This window comes from Hesperophylax consimilis, chromosome 9 (assembly GCF_061612785.1).
Source record: "Hesperophylax consimilis isolate HC1 chromosome 9, BYU_Hcon_1.0, whole genome shotgun sequence".
Lineage (NCBI taxonomy): Eukaryota > Metazoa > Arthropoda > Insecta > Trichoptera > Limnephilidae > Hesperophylax > Hesperophylax consimilis.
In genome coordinates this window covers 31,812,712-31,832,643 of record NC_142844.1, presented here as the reverse complement: position 1 = coordinate 31,832,643, position 19,932 = coordinate 31,812,712, and positions in this window count along the sequence as shown.

Genomic DNA, 19,932 nt, shown 5'->3' with positions numbered 1-19,932 from the left:
AGAAAAATGTCACTCAACATTTTACATGTGACGAGAGCATGAAGCAAATTAAACTCAGGATTCGTGGATCAAGTCGATACTGTTTTCAGTCAGAGGGGCAAGGATTTCATCTCCTTGATTAATGAATGTAAAAAATTAGAACTAAGGCTAACATCTACCTTAACCTTACCTAACACTAAACAAATGAAACGCCAGAATTGTGAAAAAATCCTCCAAATACACCCATCATTGATAGCGTTAAAAGCATTTTTACTTCAGAGGAAAAAAATATATCAATAGGGTGTTAAATTTTTTCAAAACATAAATCAAAGAATGCAATCGGCTAAATATAAATTTTACGGTTTATGCCATCTGTATAATAGTATTTGGTTTTAATAATGTGAAGACAAAATTAATATCAAGTAAAAATGTATGCTTTATTTATTTTAGTCTAAAAATGTTGCAAGAGGTACAGAAATTTTACCTAAATAATTAAAATCAATAAATTGTTATAATTCCCATGCATTTAACAATGAACATTTCTATTCATACAACAAAATTATTCATTTATTTATAGGTTATAAAAATAAACCATCTATAGATTGATAAATTGTCTAAAGTCATTTAAAATTTACCCATATTTCTTAATTTATTGTTTTCCAAAAAATATATATATATTTATATATATCTATTATTCACAAACGCGTGAAATTTATACGACTGTTAACAAAAATGTTTTAAAATTATACTTATTAGAGTATATTTGTGAACATGTATTGACAGTTTAATGGAACTAAAAACAATATTTAAATAGATATAAAAGTTACATTACGCATTACTATTTCAATTAAATAATATTTTTAATGTGCTCACGAAAACGTTTTCCCCTTGATGTTTTATTTTTCAGCCGTAATTTTTCAGTCTATAAATTATCCTAGAAAATTGAAAATTATGTTTTTCTTTGTTATTTAATCACTCTATTAAAATTATTTAAGTTACGATATTTCATATTTTATTTGACGATAGTGAACATACCGCACCGAAAAAGTACATTTTTGACAGGTGCTAATTAAACTTCATTTTCAAATCATTTTTTCAATTTTAGGACTTTGAAATAACTTATATGCAGAAAATTCAATAAAGAATACAAAAAATAACATAAAATAAAATAAACATTCACGGGAATTTTTAACGCGACAACAAACAATCACGTAAAAAATAACAAATAAATTGTTTATTAATGTACTGTCCAAGAAATGCGAGATATCTCTTGATAAACTGTAAAACTACTAGCTGTGTAAGTAGGCCACATTTTGGTCAACGTTCGCTCGCGGGTGTTTGCAAATTGGCCGAAATGTGGCCAAAAACGATCCAGTGGTCTAAAAATTATTTATGTATTTCTTATAGCGATTATACACCAATATATTACGGAGAATATTATAAATTTGAGGTACGTGTAAGTATAAAAAGGTCATGTAAGCATTTTTACTATTTGTGACATGCGTCTTAAGATAGTTGCTGAATTGTCTGTAAGTGACGTTGAAAATGACGATAGTCAATGCAGAATCGTCAAGCAGTTGAGTCCCTTTGTTGATTGGCGCATTCTTATAAGCGTAGAATTTACCACGAGTGTGATTATTAGGCACACATAAGCTAACCTCTTTCAAAAGATGTGGATTTAGTATAATTCCATAAATTATTAAATGAACGTCCATCGGTGATTTTGTATCAATTTAATAATACTTTGGAAAGGCAATACCAACAATAAGTGAACAATAATCTCAGAGTGTACTGTTTTAATTTCCCTGAACTCAATATAAAACCAAAATAATTTATTCAGCCAACTTCAGCACTCCTGGTTTTCTCGGAATATATTCGTAGCAGTGGTGTAGCGACATGCTACGGGCGTAGTCTCTACGTCGGAGAGCTTCCTACGGTATATATTCAAGTGCCGTGTTAAAGATGAGACTGCACTGTCTATCATATTTTCCCCGTCTTATTTAACAGGGTTTAAAGCCTTTAGTCATCACATATGCCTGGCAATGACGTTAAATAATACCGACAGACTCCGTGCATTTTCCTGCGCGAGTTTCTGCTTGCTAAGATCTTTTAAAATTAAACTTCAATAAAATACGACTTCCATCAACGCTAAATTATGATGCATAACAGGGTTTATATAAGGGTTTTTTATGTATTTAATGTGTTTGGCGCTTGTTAAATAAATTTTGTAAATTTTCATTTGTTTCTTTGGTTTCCAAACAATAATAAAAATAATTTTACATATTATATTTTTGCATTATCTCGTCATTACTTACGTATCATGTTTGTCAACGTGTTTTTTTTAAATTTTTTCTTATTTACATATCATATAATATGGAAGACTAAGATTTTTCACCATGTTTTAAGGCTAAAGGTAGTGGGAGATTGGGAAGGAGAAGAGGTAGAGGAAGGTGGGGATGTTTCTGGTTTTTCAGATCTGGTCGCCAAAAAGGGCTAAACCCATTTTACGCAACATTTCTTACAACATATAGAGACCTTATTTTATTACAAATGATTAATTGTGAAATAAAACAAAGTATTCAAATATAATTCGATTGCGCAATCCGGGATTCGAACCCGTGACTTACGGGTTGCTCGTCAATAACCTTACCCCTCGACCAAGACTGTTGCACTATCCTCGCAGTCCTACTGGATTACAAAACATAAATAAATAAATTAACAACTATAAGAATCATGCATTGTTTTTGATGAACAGCCAACTGTTTTTATAATTATCTGAAAAAAAATAAACACAATACAAAAAATAAATTGATTTATTTTTGGGTATTATGCCGTGTTAAGCTACCTTATTCTTTAGCCATCGTTCGGAGAGCATTGCAGTGTCCATCATCAGGGCAAATGTGTAAAGAGTGTGGTGAATTGTGTGCTTTTTTATGTAGATGTGATTCCCTGTCACCAACTCCAATTCTTTAAGAACTGGTGATACATTATATTTTAAGACGGTTTTTTGCGTTTAATTTTGGTGTAGCCGTCAATTATTGGATACCAAGAACTATTGAGATTAGTACCATGGTAATTGATTTCATTTATTCAGAACCGAAACGTTGCTTAAAATAGATTTAGTTATGTGTACTGACACTATATCTGAAGAACCAGGTACTTTCCAACCTTTTACTTTACATACCCAAATTGAAGATTCCATAATCCCGCTGGCTTCGGGACTATCGCATTTGAGACTATCACTAAAAAAGGACGATTCTAATAGTATCTTCGGCAGGAAACAAACAATCTACAGGATGAGGCAAAACAGACAGTGTTAAAACTGAGAGTGGAGTTTTGAAAAGCTTTTAAGAAAACCGCGCAACTAACAGAAATATGGTTTATTTTATTTTATTCAGTACACCATGCCGTTTAATGCATCAAGTTCTGAAGATGACACCGGAGAGATTATAGCCCCAGCAGCGATATATTAATGATGGCAATTTCTAAAGTTTTCGGCCGCATTTTGGCACATCTCGACGGGTATATTTTTTCCTTTCCTCCCGAATTCAACTTCTGAGTTCTTCCAAGATATAAGGCCGATCTTTAAAAATATTTTCCTTGAGGTACTCCACAGGAAAAAGTCGCAAATTGCAGCCTGAAAGCCCGCTGGGCGGCGACAAAAGAACGGTCATTTTCAAAAAAGTCCCGGTGTTGTCCGGACCAAACCATGGTAACGACTGAAAACGGCACGACCCTCCCGACACAATGAGACCCATCTTAGGTTTCTACCGCCACCACGCAATATGCACCGGTTAATAATAATTTTCCGTTATTATCATTATGTGACATGAAAAATAAATAAACTTTATTAAAACCCGCTGCGTTCTATTTGCTGTATACGGCTGTTATGTAGCCAAAGATCTTTACAGCTGGGCCGCGTTATGAAAATATAATACGTTAAAAATTATTAACCAGGGAAAGATTTTCATTTGATTTCATGCTGCGTAGCCGAACATTGCGAGCAAGGTATTTTTGTAAGTAAGGCTCATTGTTGCAAATGAAGCTAATTTTTAGACCCGTTACCCGTTACGATGCCCGGAAGTTCTAGGTTAAATAATCAGCCTTGTTACCCTAATGTTATCCAGTTTTCATTATCATTAGGGAAGACCTAATTGGAGAAGTTTGATGGCGCAAACATGTTGCACAAATGGGGTGATTTCAGATAAAAATTATATTCGTGGCTTTTATTTAAGAGAAATCCGCTACGATTTTGCAGAAATTATTTATTTCTCGGCAGTGAAAATATGTTACTGTTTTCTTCTAAAATTTTTTTTATTAGATTATACGCTTAAGAATTGAATGTTAGGATTCTTATTCCGTGTCGGAAAAGGATTCAATGATATTAATAACACTGAAAACCTAATATTTTTCTTATGTTCCGCATTCGTATTGAATTTGCTTCTCCTTAATGGAATCCTGATTTTTTTACATAAAGCTTCATTCACTTAAAGCTTCATTCACATAAAGCTTCATTCACATAAAGCTTCATTCTCATAAATCTTCATTCACATTAATCTTCATTCACATAATGCTTCATTCACATAAAGCTTCATTTACATATAGCTTTATTTACATAAATGTTAATTTGCATAAAGCTTTTTTCACATAAAGCTTTATTTAAATATTGCTTTATTTACTCAAAGCTTTATTTATATAAAACGCATTGAATCCGTCTAAAGAAAATATGAAAATCTGTTATATTTTAAGATAAATATTCGTAATCATGACATAAACAGCTCGATGAACTATTATGTACTAAATCTATTAAAAACTAGAAGAGACTCAGCATATACGTATAATATATATCCATCAAATTATCAATGAATTTATTGATTGTTCGCCCTTTTTGCTGGAAATAAATTTATATTTATAAATGTTCTACTAATAACAGACAAAACGCTTTTATAATCAGAGCGTGTAAATTATTTAATAAGAATTTTAATGATATTGACATATTGTCGTGTGATTCAAGAAAATTTAAAAAATATATCCTAGCTAACATTGAATAATTTATAATTTTTTACTATACACAGCAATTTATCATGTTGTTGCTATGAATCCTGTTCAGTTGCATACCATTCATTTTATAAATATTTGTTCAGTTTAGTTGTAGGCATATATTAGTGATTATTGGTGTTGTTAGTGTAGGAAAGATATTTTGTTTTTATATATTTATTTGAGTTCTTCTATTTTATTTTTGTATTTATATAATATTAACAATTTTTAATTTTGGTAATTATTTTAACCCAAGGGTTCTGGACCCTTACTTATTCGTAATAATTTAATATTTATGTGAAAATATCATTAGATTTTATTTATAAGTTTATTACATATTTGTATAGGCATTTACTTTGTGGCTCGTCATAATTTACAATAAAAGATATAAATTTGTTTTAGACCAATTTAATTTTAATTGCACTCTACCGGTTTCGGAAGCACCCTTCTTTCGTCAGGAGAATATTAAAACTTACCTATGATACAAAATATTGACAGATATATAAACAAAACATATAATTTAGGTGTTTGAGTGGGCGGTTAACAAAGGGGGACGGGTAATTGCGGGAATTCCGGCAATAACAGAGCGGTTTACTGGAAATATATCTAGAATAGGACTAAACGATAAATTAATTTGGTTATTCAATATACTAGCGTTATTATTCAGGGATTTTTTTGATTTCAAGGCTTTCTAAGTTATCTAATCTTTTGCTTTTATTATTACGGTGAAGAATTTTAACCCATGTGTCCTTATTAAAAGTATGATTGGTGGAAATAAGATGATTGACAAGCTCTGAAAAATTATTGTTACTTAAACATCTTAAAGTTCCGTGATTCTAATATTTATATTTTTGGTTGTCTTAACTATGTAGAATGATGGACAATCATTGCAACATAGTTGGTAAATGCCTTAGTGGCTCAATTTATGATCTTTATCTTTAGTGTTTTTTAATAATTTTAAGTTGTTATCAGTATAGAACGCGGGTTTAATGTGGGAAGGTAATTTTTTTGTACTAATTGAAGAAAAATTGGATATATATAAGATCCTACTCTATCCTACGTTTCTACGATCCTACGTTTATTATTTATGGATGTGAAAAGATCTTTTGGTTTTCCTAAATAAATTAATAAGGATTGTATTAGGACATAGACAACTGTGCACCTTTTTAAAATACCACAAATAATAATAAAGGTGTAAATTTTGTAAGTAAGATTAAGAGTGGGTTTAGTTAAATCAGTCTTAAGGATTTTTAACTGTATAACTGTTCGAACGCTGAACTGGCGCGTAGGAATCTCATAAGTGAGACGATTAAGCTGTAAAATACAGATAGTGATTTATTTATTGTTATCAAGTTTAATTTGTAGAACTCCATTTTAATTTTTATTTTTTATATATTGAATATTATATTAAATTTATAAAAACAGTTTATTTTTAAACAAGTTTGATAGTGCCTTCAGAGGGCGAAACAGCTGTCACGCGTAATAATAACTACACAGCAGAACTTGTATTTATAAATCTAATAAAAATATTATTGAATGTATAAAAAAAAAATACAAATAGTTATTTTGGAATCCTGAAATTTGCTATTTTTATTGGTAGGTAATTAATTTTCAAAAATTATAGAACGTTGAACAGGGTAGCTTTGGTTTATTCATATAACAGTTAAAACATTAGAAAAATTGCAGTATCTATTGTTTCATCCATATTTTTTAATTTACACTCCACGAAAGCAATGGTTTACACGAAAAATCCTATTAAATATGAGTTTTGTTGATGTCAGCACCTCAATGCTAGCGACAAAGGAAACGTAACATTGACTTACATTTAAATTAAAAAGCCTTTCAAATTTATTTGGGAAAAAACAAATATTTTTGTTACTTTTGGTTTTCCAAGTGGTTCACGGAATGATTCTACTAAAGAAAACACAATTGACTCTTTTAAATCTTGGCCTAAATGTATAAGTACGTTGTATTTTCAATAATACCCGTTGAAAATATTACCAAACCAATTTCCTCCTCTGAAAAACATTGAAAATATTGGAAGCACGTGCGCCTGACACGTGACAACATTCAAAGCCAATAAATAATACTATGTTCCTGAAAATAGTTCATTGACGGCACAATTTTGCTTGACAGAATAAAATAGACGGTGGTGTACACAGAGTGTTTCATTTTCATTAAAATACACAGTATTAAATCTTAAAATAATAGCTTTTCCTATTTTTGGGCCATTTGTTAATTCATAGGTATACAGTTCTGTGGTTACGTTAAAAACATAAATGAAATGCCCTCGTACGTCATCTTCATACGTTATTCTATTTTTTACTTGGAAACTTACGAGGAAACTTTTTCACTTTCATTACTTTTTCCGCAATATTTTCTGTTTTTATTTTGTGCCTATCTATTGGCACTATTTTTATTTTTCTCACTATTTGTCTGATTTTTTTTTTAAATATTGAATGTATTGCATGGCACTACCGCTGCATACATTCTGAAATAAACTAATATTATTATTACTGATACAAAATATACGCTGTTCGTCTGCATGGGCCTAACAGAGCATTAGGGCGATTTTGTATAAATGGCACTGAAACCAAATTTAGGGTGAGAGGAAATTGCCTGGCAGCCATTTTGTATGACTAAATTTTGAACTGATTTGTATCAAAGTGGTGCGTAAGAACAATTTTATTATATATATTTTTTTAAATAACAAAAAAAATATAGACAATAAAGTTGAACTAATTTGTATGAAAGTAGTGCGTAAGAACAATTTTATTTTTGTGTTGTTAATGCAGTTATAACGGTTTGTGATTTTTAGAGGTATTTGATGAGACAGCGAATGAGACACGTCAAAAAATTATTGTGTTGATTTGGGCATTTTGATACATCTTTCCCCTCACCCCGCGGCTCAAAATTGTTCCCGAAATGCTCCGTCCAGGGCTTTTTAGGTCCATAAGTGGGCCACATACTCGACTAGAAGTCGGGTCGAGTTCCATACTCACAACGAGCACCGACTTTCTCTCTTTAAATAAAAATTATCTTAGATACTGCGAAATATTGTGCTGAAAAAATGGTGTATTTAACTGTACTTTACCTTAATTACTTCCAAAGGTCTACCAAATCCAGGTTAACCACTAGACTAAATTAGATAACTGTAAGTAAGTTGAGAAGTATTTTTTTTAATAAACTTCGTAAATTCCTAAGTGAACATATTTTTTTTAGCTACTACCGAGGAACAAATTGTGTTGTGTAGTGCCGTTTCTTATCCAGAATATTCCTTGGTGAGAGGCTGCATTTCTGTTTCTACCCGATTTCGGCTTCTCTTCTCCTCTCAACTTTTTTCAGTGTTCAAATATCGCGCCATTTGCCGTGCGATTTCGTCCCTCTGTGTATCTTAGCGATAATGCCGTCTTATTCAATTGACATTAGTTTTCCATCGTGAACGGTTCTTTAGTTGCAATATTACGACTAAAAAAATTCTGTTTCTTTTCCAAAATATTTTTACAATTATTATGCAATGTCTGATAATTTTGTGCATAAATAAACTATTCACACGTTTTGTCTCTCGAAGCAGTTGAGATTACCGTGTCCGCGAGTGTAAATCGTGACAAAAACGAAAAAATAAAGTATGCATTTGTGTTTTGAAAGTTCTTCCTGTGAATCCGTAAAGTGTGACACTAAACGAAAAAGACGAAAGCATCGCCGGCGTTCACCAAACTCCGACAGTTTTTCTTCCTTGAACTCTCCAAGTAGGATTTGCAGAGAATGCAGCCTCAGAGAATATGTTGTATAATCCTCGTATTTTTCAAACGCCGGACCTTACCTTTTCTCTTAAAGAACCCTGTATGCCTACACCTCCTCTAGACAGACTAGATGTGTAACAGCGTCTAAATAGTTAAATAAAAACTATTGGAGCAATGTAAGATACAACAAGGCCATTAAGAACCATCTTTCCGATCCACGTTTTTAAGAGATCGTGGTGAATTTTGGGTTGCTACGATATGCCATTATTAGAAAACCCTTCACGGCGATAACCTATGCAGCTCTCAAGCACAGGGAGCAAATTCAGAAGGCTCTGCAGCGACTGGCGAAATGGGGTTTTGATGCAGATCCTTCCGATTCCCTCTCATCTGATCAATGAATAACTCTCTACCCAGTTGCAGAAATTAGGAGGAGTTAAGCATTGTTTTCGGTTTTCCGCGGCCCAACACTTAAACTGCTCCACCAAAGGAGGGGCCCTGAACAAAAAAGGTAGCAATTCAGTTCAGCATTTTCCAGCCCGAGAATTTTTTCCTTCCCAAGATTCTTTTCTCCCTAGGGGTGAAGATCACCAAAGGTACCGTCAGCCCTCCGCCTCAGAAACCAAAGGAGGGGAAAAGAAAGTAGCAAGCAATATGTGCGAGAGCAGACCTCTAACTGGCTCTCATACAGGGGTGCACGATTGGAGACCACTAATATTTAGGGCGGGGTAATTACTGAATTACAAAAACAATTGGCTGCTCTAAATGTTTCCAAAGTTTTTCTAAAATTCATAAATGCATAGAGAATCCCTTTCCCTTAATCCATTACTATTACACTCTAGTGCCCTTATTTTAAAATAAATGTGACAAAGACTACCCCACCAATGACAAAGGAAATAGTAATCCTCATAAAATATTTGAACCCGCAGTCACAAACTTCAGTTTTCTTTCCCAATCTTTCCTGGTCTAAAAGGGTGGGCAGCAATAGACCTAGACTTTTGATCGGAAAGAATTTTTTTCTTCATATCTCGTCAGAAAGTTTCCGAATTTCTCCAATTCCGCGCATACTTCCAGATACTCACTGTCGTTTTCTGAGGATTATATACAAAGGACAGTCTTTACAAACAACATGCCTTCCCCAGGGCTCGAGTCGTGCTCCAAGAGCCTTTACCTATATTAAGTTCTTCAACCGGAACTGCAAGTGTGGAAAATTGTGGCTGGGATGATGCACCGCAAGAATGGTCCAATAGAGAACGAGATTTTATTGACCAGCTGGCGAACTTCAATGGATTAGATGGCGTGAATGGGGTTCTTCCAACCATGTTAATTACAGAGATCCAATGGGATCTCAAAGTCTCAAAATATCACTAAATATTGCTCTTAGCACTATGGTTTTGCATGAATCAGCTATTTCAACTTTATACAACCCAAATTATGTTACCATTTTGTGATGAAGCAAGTTATAAAGGGTATAACAAACAGCTCAATTAAAATGCAACGGGATATAATATGGGACCCGAGACAGATATGTATTCGATCTAGACTAACAATTCCGCTATAACCTTTTTCAAAGCATCTGGAAGGCGTGCAGTCATACTCCTGTTAGCCTCAGGATGATAAACACATGATCTGACACTTTTGAGATTAACCTCAGAACATTTTATGATTATCATTATGATGGTCATTATGATGATCATTATGGCCTTCATTTGGTTCAAAAACAGTTTTTGCAAAATATCAACAATCAGGGTGGAGATTAAATTTCTCAAAAAATCAATCCACAGTTCGTATATTTTGGCTTAAGAAGCTGTGTGTTCTCTCAGAAGACAAGAGTTGAGAGACACTCAATATTGATAACCTATTTTTTATCCACATCAGGTCCAACAAAAGGAACTTCTAAAACAATTATTGGTAGATGGGTTAAGACAAAACTAAGGGATGCTGATATTGAGGCCTCTGCAGGGAGCACTATGTCGGCAGTACCTTCACTTCGCTGGTTTAAAAACTGTCCAGTAGAGGAAATGTTGGAAAGTGGAAATCGGCAGAATGTAAAAAACTTTAAAAATATTATTCGTAAAAGAAATTGCCAATATTCAGGATCCTTGACAAACCTGTTTAGACCAATCATTCGCACGTAGGGGGCAAACCACTAAAGGTACTTCATTTCTGGAATCGATCAGGGTGAGGTCAGACATCAAGCCGATGCTTCTACATGAAGGTGATCACAATTGACATCAACTTTGCCACCAGACAATAGCAGACAATTCTAACTAATGAATATTCTGGGTAAGGAACGGCACTACATAATATTGGAGTTTTACCTACCATTAAAATTCTTACTATGCTGCCTTCCTAATCCAGAATATTCCCTTATCTGGTAAAACTGCAATTGAATAAGACGGCGTCGCATCATCGCGTGCGTATACGCCTAGCTGTTGGCGACAGGGGTTGATTTCGCAGAAGGACGAAATCGCAAATAGCGCAATATTTGAACACTGAAAAAAGTTAATAGGAGAAGAGAAGCCGAAACCGGATACAAACAGAGATGCTATCTCTCACCAAGGAATATTCTGGAAATGGAAGGCAACATAATAAGAGTTTTAATAGTAGTTAAAATTCCAGTATTATGAGAGAAAATTCGGCCGCTTGTTTGACAATATTAAGGACGGGTTGTTACACAGAATTTGAACAAATCAAATTTCAAAGTTAATTTTTTAGTTTTTTTTAAACTTCTATTCGTGTTCTGTTATTATATCATTGAGGGCAAACTGCCTTTCTGAACTGAAACAATAACAGAATTTGAATAGAGCTTTAATTTTACCCTTGAAATTTGATGAATTGTTCAAATTTCTTTATTGACGTGTGTTTTAAAACACGTAAAATGGAGTTCATCAGTGATATCTTATTTATTTTTTATTAGTGAAAAACAGTAATTCCAATAACATTTCACAACATTGACAATTGATCAAATACCCACGATTACGTTAATCTATTACACACATTTATTAAATCAGATGCTTTGCATCATCGTTATTAAAAAATTCTTATTCTAAACTTAAATTTATTGTGGTTTGACTAAAACATGTATGTTTCTTAAGGAAGTTGGTTTAAAAGCGTAGTCATTCCCCCCAGGGGCTTGAGCATTGGTAATTTGGTCCTGCCTCTTAGAAAAACAAAAAGCCTGTGCTGCCTAGCTCTGGTGAAGTTATCGGGGACATAAAACGTAATACTCTCCAGAACATCAGAATTATAAATGCGTCCGTTGAGCAGCTTATGTGTTACTTCCACCATTGCAATTATTCTCCTAACGTCTAGACGATCTAGTCTTGACTAGTGATATTTGAACACATTTGCATAGCACCCTTGAGGTGATTTTTCACGAAAACGGCGTTTATAAATTAGCCAAATATTATTATTAACTGTCGGTTCCCCAAGCTGGAACGGAAAAAATATTGATCGCTTATACGATTTATTTTAATTGTAAGAGCTTCGTCAATTCGCTTCCGATCATTAATAAGCCAGTTGTTTCGCATAACGAACGAAATTATTATATCTGAGCATATTAATTTGATAAGACAATTTGAGGTTTTACTCAATAAAGTTATTCAGAAAAATAAATATTCATTCTAGACTTGCAGAAAAAGTCAATAGATGTCGCACATTAAAAAAATAAAAATATTATAGGTTTATCTAAAAAGACGCTGTCTAGATTGCGTTTAGTTCGGGTTGAATCTTGCGATCATACATAAAGATAGTTGCCAGTAAAAATGTGCGGTGAAAAAATGAAGACAATGTTAGTAGTTCTTATTCGAAGTATGATACAGTTAAAAGTGACCGAGGGGGATAGGGTCCCATTAGCTCAGTTGGTAGAGCAGTGTCCGAAGGATCCTGGGTTTGTGTCCTAGATGTGACCGTATCCTTTTCTGATTTTTCTGTTTCAGATTTTCGTTTAGAAATCACTAATATTGTCTTCAATATTTAAATATTAATTTGATTCAAGCAAGATATAAGGCGTATAAGCGTGAGCTAAACAGATATAAAAGAAAACCTACGTCCCCAATTCATGCATGATCTTGTTACTCTTAGGCCCCAGACGATTCAGTAAAACAGTTTTTATGCTCCTCCGTGGTCAAGGGGTAAGGCTTTCGACCAGCGAGCTGGAGGTTTCCGGTTCAAATCCCACATTTATTTTATTTATTTATTTATTTATTAGATACAAATAATTACATACATATTAAGGAAGCTTTGGCTGTCCAACTAGGAAATTTTCCCGTTTTAGGACAGCCAAATTGCCTGGTTTAGTTAACATTTGTACACGCTGCTGTTATGAATTATATTTCCATACTTTACATTTATAGTTACGCTAGTAATATAGTCTATATACATATATATATATACATATTTCACAATTTACCCATTAAAAAAATATTATAGTATACTTGCGGCACTTCAGAATTGAATATATTCTCAGTATCGCCATTGTGTCAGACCACCATTCAGAATTAAATGGCTTTGGCCGTGTTTGGTGATCAGATCTGAATAGCCAGGTACTTCCCCACCTGGCTGTTCACTATCACCTTCCTCCCCTTACAACCTTCAGTTTCAGAACACACCACAATTGGGGATGACATAGTCTCACTGGTCCAAAAAAAAGAAAAGAAATTAGATAGTAGAAAATGTTTGATAAGAAAATAAAAATAATAGCTTACTTCTGGTACCATCACACGCCCCCAAGACGCTTCTATCAGTTGATCTCTTCAGTGGCGTCCTTGTGACAATTATTCAATTGCATTTACTCTAATGATTTTCTGTCTCATTAAAGTTCCAATGGTATTATTTATTGCGTAATTTAAAATCTATTACTCAGGATTTACCATTGTCTGGTGGCTTATTCGTATAACAACGCCCTAAAATAATTACGTAGGTCGATATTCAGCTCCACATTTAGATTTATTTTGTGAATAAAAAATAATATTCTCCATAATAATTAATCTAATAATTCATTTTTACTTCGTAGATCAATCAATCTATATTCGCCTCAAATAACTAAGTTTTAATTTGATGAATTAATCAGTATATTACAATCACGATTCGTCATAAAACTCATTTTAGGAAAAGAGAAATTTACAATATATAATAAGTAGGAGCTTATACAATTTAACATTTTCATCGGGAGAAATTAAAGAAAGCCACAAAGGTTTTCTTTTCTTTCACAGAAATAAAGATAATCTGTATCTTGTTCACTTTTTAATACACCTCTTAGAATCATAACATGACTTTCAACCAGTTGATAAATAAGCCGTGACGAAGTTTTAAATAAACGGAAACTGGTTGGCAGTCATGAATTGATTCAATGAAAGTGGTGTTCAATTACAACGTGTGTTGTAATTGAACAATTTTAACTTTATGTATTTAAAATTTTTAATTTTAATTTTATATATTTAAAATTTTAATTTTATATATTTAAAATTTCACACTCCCAAGTATTTCATTTCTTCGAAAAATTCTTTCTATTTCCTTAATTCTTGAAAGTTTACCCCACACATTTAGATTCTTCACATGAAAATGACTACACTTATGGTTTCTCATTTAACATAATAAAATAAAACTTTTGATTACTTCAAATCAATGCTTTTGAAAAATATCACTGTTAACTAAAAATTGTTTTGCTCATTCCGTCCATTCGTCGGGAACTCGCTGAAATGAAATAAAATTTAAATTAATTAAATAAATTATTTCAGCTGTTAATATTTTCGCTTATTGAAGGCTTGCAGTGATTTGAGCGTCAATTAGTACCTATTCATTTCGATTTACACTTTGCAATGCGTAGTGTAAAATGTAAAATTGCTGCCGACTATTTAATTTTTTTTAAACTAATTTCAATTACCTTTATATATCCATTGTATTCGAGTATTGCCCAATCAGCTCTATTAGAATATTCACTTTAAATTTAAAAAATAAAATAATCCAATGAAACGAAAAGCGTTCTGGTTTTAAAATTAATAAAGATGATCAAATGATTATTAAAAGAAAAACTTTTATAACTTTAAAGCGTTTATTTTTTAAGCTTCTATTTAAGTAACTACATAGACATCATGTTGCGTATTGGGATATTTCGGGTAATTAATTATTAAGCAAGTATAAAAGCCTCCGAAATCCCTTGAAACTTTTTATGCGGATTTCTATATAAGTACTGTGGACCCAAAACTTTGAACATTTTAATTGAATTATCCAAAACATCTAGCAACTTGTTTCAGATAATTATATTTATAATTTATTCTCGAAAAATCTTTTTACGTTAAAACCTGCATTAAATTTTTTTAGTCCCTATTTTTTTTTTTTTTTTCTAGATTCTTATATTCCATGAAGTGGTGAATCATTTAAATTTACTGAATTTAAAGTTAATGTTCTTTATACAAATAGAACGGCGTCATATGCGCCTCACAATTTTTACCTCATATGGGTTTATTTAAATGTTACCTGGCTTTTATAGACTTAGAGGCCTTGTATTTTCTCGGTAGGGAAAAAATTTGTTACCTAAAAACCCTACTAAAATTGCATGTATTTTCATCCAGCATCAGCACCAGCGGCGACCTACAGCGGCCATATACTACATACGTGTCTGTTTGTGTTGTGTTGGGAATGGGGGGAGGAAATTTCGGCTGCGCCCTATTGTTGGAATCCTTCCGCATTTGCCGTTGGGAGTAAGGAAAATCGCAGAAAACCTTACCCAGGAAGGAGCGGCCGAACGTCAACTTGAAACGTTTGCGGCCTTCAGTAACATCGGTATATGATGTCCTGCATTTTTGAGATGTGTGTGTGTGTGTCTGTTTTTATGTTAATATATACTTATGGGAAGATAGAAAATAAACATACATATACATACAAATTATAACATATTATATAAATATATAAATAGATATATAAACATTATATATTTAGGAAGAAAGTCGGGAGTTTAGGAAATACCTACTGCTCGCTATTCGTCCGCGTCTAATTCTGGTATGTACCATATGTGGTCATGGTCCATGAGGATGTGTTTAGGTAGTCTATGTGTGTATCTGAATGTCAGGTCACTCGGAGCATTGTATTGTCCTATGTCTCGTATTAGTGGATTTTTACTAAGTGTGAGTGATTTGTAAAAGCGTTCAGTCAGTCTTTGTGTGAATTCGTATAGAGTTGGAATTTGTTCTCGTTCGTGTAATCTCTTCAAGTTTGTTCTGAGTCTCGTGTTGTATGTGATTTTAATGCAGAGATTTTGAAGTGTCTGTAGATTCTTGTGGTCTGTGTGTGAGATGCTGCTCCATACGGGAATCGCATAAGAGAGTACCGGACGAATGAGCGAGTAGTAGACGAGGAGTTTGGTTTTGGGAAGCAGCGGGCTCCGTCTATTGAAAATTGGCTTCATCATGCCGATCGCTTGTCGCGTGCGCGTGTGCATCTTTGCTTGGTGAGATTTCCAGTTGAGGCGGGAGTCCATGGTCAGGCCGAGATATGTCACTTCATCTTTCCATTCAATGCTGTGTCCTCCCATTTCGATGTTAAAGTCAGGTGTTCTATTTACACGTTTTCTCGTGAACATGATGGCTTCAGTTTTAGCCTCGTTCAGTTTCAGGCGCCATTTTTTGTAGTACTCTACGAGCGCGTCGAGCGCCCTCTGTAGGTAGATAGCGGCCATATTCGCTTTCAGCGAGGAAACGTATAGTTTGACGTCATCTGCGTAGATAGACATATTGCATCTCTCGTCTCGGGGGATGTCGTAGGTGAACAGAATGAAGAGAAATGGTCCAAGTAAACTTCCTTGCGGCACGCCTTTTGGAATCTCACGCATTGAAGATAGCACGTTCCTTATGAACACTCTGAACGATCTATTCTTAAGGTATTCCTGTATCAGTCTCGTTAGGTATATGGGCGTGTTAGTGCGGTGCAGCTTATGCACGAGTCCGTCTATCCATACGGTGTCGAATGCCTTCTCTAGGTCGATGAGCGCAGCAGCGGTGAAGCGATGTTCGTTAAATTTTCTTGCGATGTATTCCGCTACTCTGGTGAGTTGATGGGTCGTGGAGTGCCTCTTTCTGAAGCCGAACTGCTCGTCTGGCAACGTTTTGTTGTCGTCGTGGTGTGGGACAAGCCTGTTGAGTATAATTTGTTCAAATACCTTGCTCAGCGTAGATAATAGGCTAATCGGCCGGTAACTTGTCGGCTGCGTTCTATCTTTATTCGGCTTTGCGAAAGGCAGCACGGTCGCCGATTTCCAAATCTGGGGAAAATGCCCGGTCATGAGGCAGGCATTGAACAATTTTGTTGTGTAGATGATGGCTTTTTGAGGGAGATGTTTGAGTAAAATGTTGTGAATTTGATCGCTTCCCGGCGCCTTGTTTGTTCTCAATCGCCTGATCGTGACAGCTATCTCGCTTGGCGTAGCAAAGTGAATATCTTCAGCGTTTGTCTGCTCTGCTTCCCTCAAGTCTCGTAGAGAGTCAGCTACGATCCGGTCCGTAGCCGGGTCGGAAAGGCCGTCTGTAGCGGCGTAGGCTCTCTCGAACCCGTCGGCGAGTGTTTCAGCTTTTTCTTGTAGCGAAAGCGCCGTCCCGGGGCCGTTCAATTTCTGTAGCGGGGGGATTGTGAAATCTTTATGTCTAAGCGCGCTAGCCATTTTCCATAGGGAATTATCCTTCGGCGTGAGTGATGCGACTTTTTTGTCCCAAATTTCGCGCTTGAGTTCTGCGATTTCGGTCTTGATTTCCCTCTGCAGGCAGTTGTACGCTGTCTTGAAATATTCGTCGCGTGTGCGGTGAAACATGCGTCGCAGGCGATTTTTCTCCTTGATGAGCGATAGAACGTACTCGGGAAGCTTGATCGTGTATGAGTGTATTTCTTTTAGAGGAATGTGTGTATCTTGTGCTGTTTGAAGAATCTCTGTGAGAGTGCGTGTAGCTGCGTCGATTTCTTGTGGCGAGCGCAGAGTTCCCGAAGTGAGATGAATTCGTTCGTTGACTTCTTTTTTGAATCCTTCCCAGTTCGCATCCTTGTAATTGCACTGTTTTCTGGGGGTCCTTGAAGTTGTGCCGCCTATAGTAAAGCTCACGGGCAGGTGGTCCGATGACAGCTCGTCTAATGTGCGCAGTGGAGATATTGTCTTAACATTTTTCTCGAGTACTATATCCAATGTACTCGGATATCTAGATAGTTGCGAGTAGTACGTAGGTCTGTCGGGTGCCATTATCGAATAGGTATTTGTCTGCATGTGTGTAAAGAGCGTATTTCCGTTCGCATTTCCTCTGTAGTTATTCCAATAGTTGTGTTTGGCGTTCAAATCGCCTCCCATCACAACAATTGGTCCCAGATTGAGCAATTTATTGAGATCTTCTCTCACTAGGTTACGTTGGGTGCAGTATACGGAGATGATGGTGTGCGCTCTACCCTCTATGGTGACTTCGATAATCGTGGCTTCGGCGTACTTCAACTTCGGAGTGGGGATTCTTGTGGACGTCATAGATTGCCGAACGAATATTGCGGTTCCTCCGCCTGATCTTTCCTTTCGATCGTCTCGATAAATCTCGAAGCCTTGCACTCTCAGCGGTACACTTGGATTCAAAGGGGATTCTGATAAGAGAATAATGTCGGTGTTTAATTCGTTTGCCAAAGCGAGCAGTTCGTCTGTCTTGTAGCGCACGCTAAATGCGTTCCATACGAGGACTTTCACCATCTCGGTATTAGGCATCGAGGGTGTCTAGAAGCTCTATCAGGATGACGAGCTTGTCTGCTCTTGATGTGCAGCGGGCGAGCTGTGATCGCATCCTCAGGAGTCCTTGGAGCAGGGCCATCAAATCCAGGTTGTCCTCTGGGGAGTCGGGCGCGCGCACGTGCTCCTGCTGTGGGCGGGGCTGGGGGCGGGGCTGTGGGGGCGGCACGGGCTCGCGCTGCTGTTGGGCGGGGGCGGTGCCTCCGGCTACGTTGGCCCATGTGCGTCCATCCGTCCTCGGCTGAGGGGGTGGCCTGCTCGGGTTCTGTTCTGCCGGTGGGCGTTGGGCCCTTCTGGCAGGTCGCTGCTGTATGGAGGCGACGTACGCTACCCGCTTGGGGCAGCCTCTGTAGTTGGCGGGATGCGGGCCTGAGCAGTTGCAGCATGCGGCGGGCTCATCTCTCGTCTTCTTGGGGCATTCTGCCGAAGCATGCTCCAGTAAGCATTTAACACACCTTGCTGTGTGCGAACAGTTTCGGGACCCATGCCCGAAGTCTTGGCACCTGTAGCACTGGGTGCCGTGCTGTAGGTGATTGCTCATGTGCTTCTGGAGGAGAATGCGGCAGTGGCACAGATATTTGACGGCCGCACGCAGCTGTCCCATGTTGACTTCCTTATTGAAGTGTGCTAAGTATAAGGGATACTCAGTTGAGGCGGTCATCTTAACCACCTTCACTGCTGGGAATCCTTGTGATTCCAGATCTGCCTTGATTTCTTCCACTTCAACGAGTGGCAGGCCCTTGATCACGGCCTTTTTCATTTTTTCGGCTTCGGCCGTGAATGTGTGGAAGCCGCGAGTCTCCGCTCGCAGTCCATTGGTGAGGGCGCGATGGTCCTCCATCGTGCGCACGAAGATGTTGGTTGTGCCGCCCCTATTGTACCTAAAAGTGAAGAGCTTACCAGCCCTCAGATGTCCTTGGACCGCAGCTGTGATCTGCGCGTGTGTTATGTTCCCCAGGGTCATCACAACCGGGGGAACACGGTCTCTCCTGCCAGCACCTGCGGGGGAGAAAGTATGATTAGTATTGGCACGCTTTATACGCGGCGCGCCAGCGCCTTCGCTTACTTCGAGCAACTCTTCAAATCGGTTGCCACACTGGAGCGGTTGTGGTCCCCGTGGGGACATGGGCCTCTTCACGGGGTTGGACGGCCTCGTCCAGCCTCCATCCTGGGGGGCAGCCGTCTCCATCGGCTGCTGCGGCCTCGGGGGCGCCACGTAGGCCGACGCTGGGCCTATCGGGGGGCGCCTGGGGGCAGGACTGGGTCCTGTTGCCCAAGAGGGGCCTGCTACGGGCTCCGTCACCTCGGTGGCGTCGGGCGTCGTGGGAGCCGTGGTGGTGGATGGTCTCCGGGTCCTTGGGTCTTCGGGGCGGGGCTGTGGTGCGGGGATCGTAAGGCGCACGGTCCCGGTCTTCCTTCGAAGCGCTATCT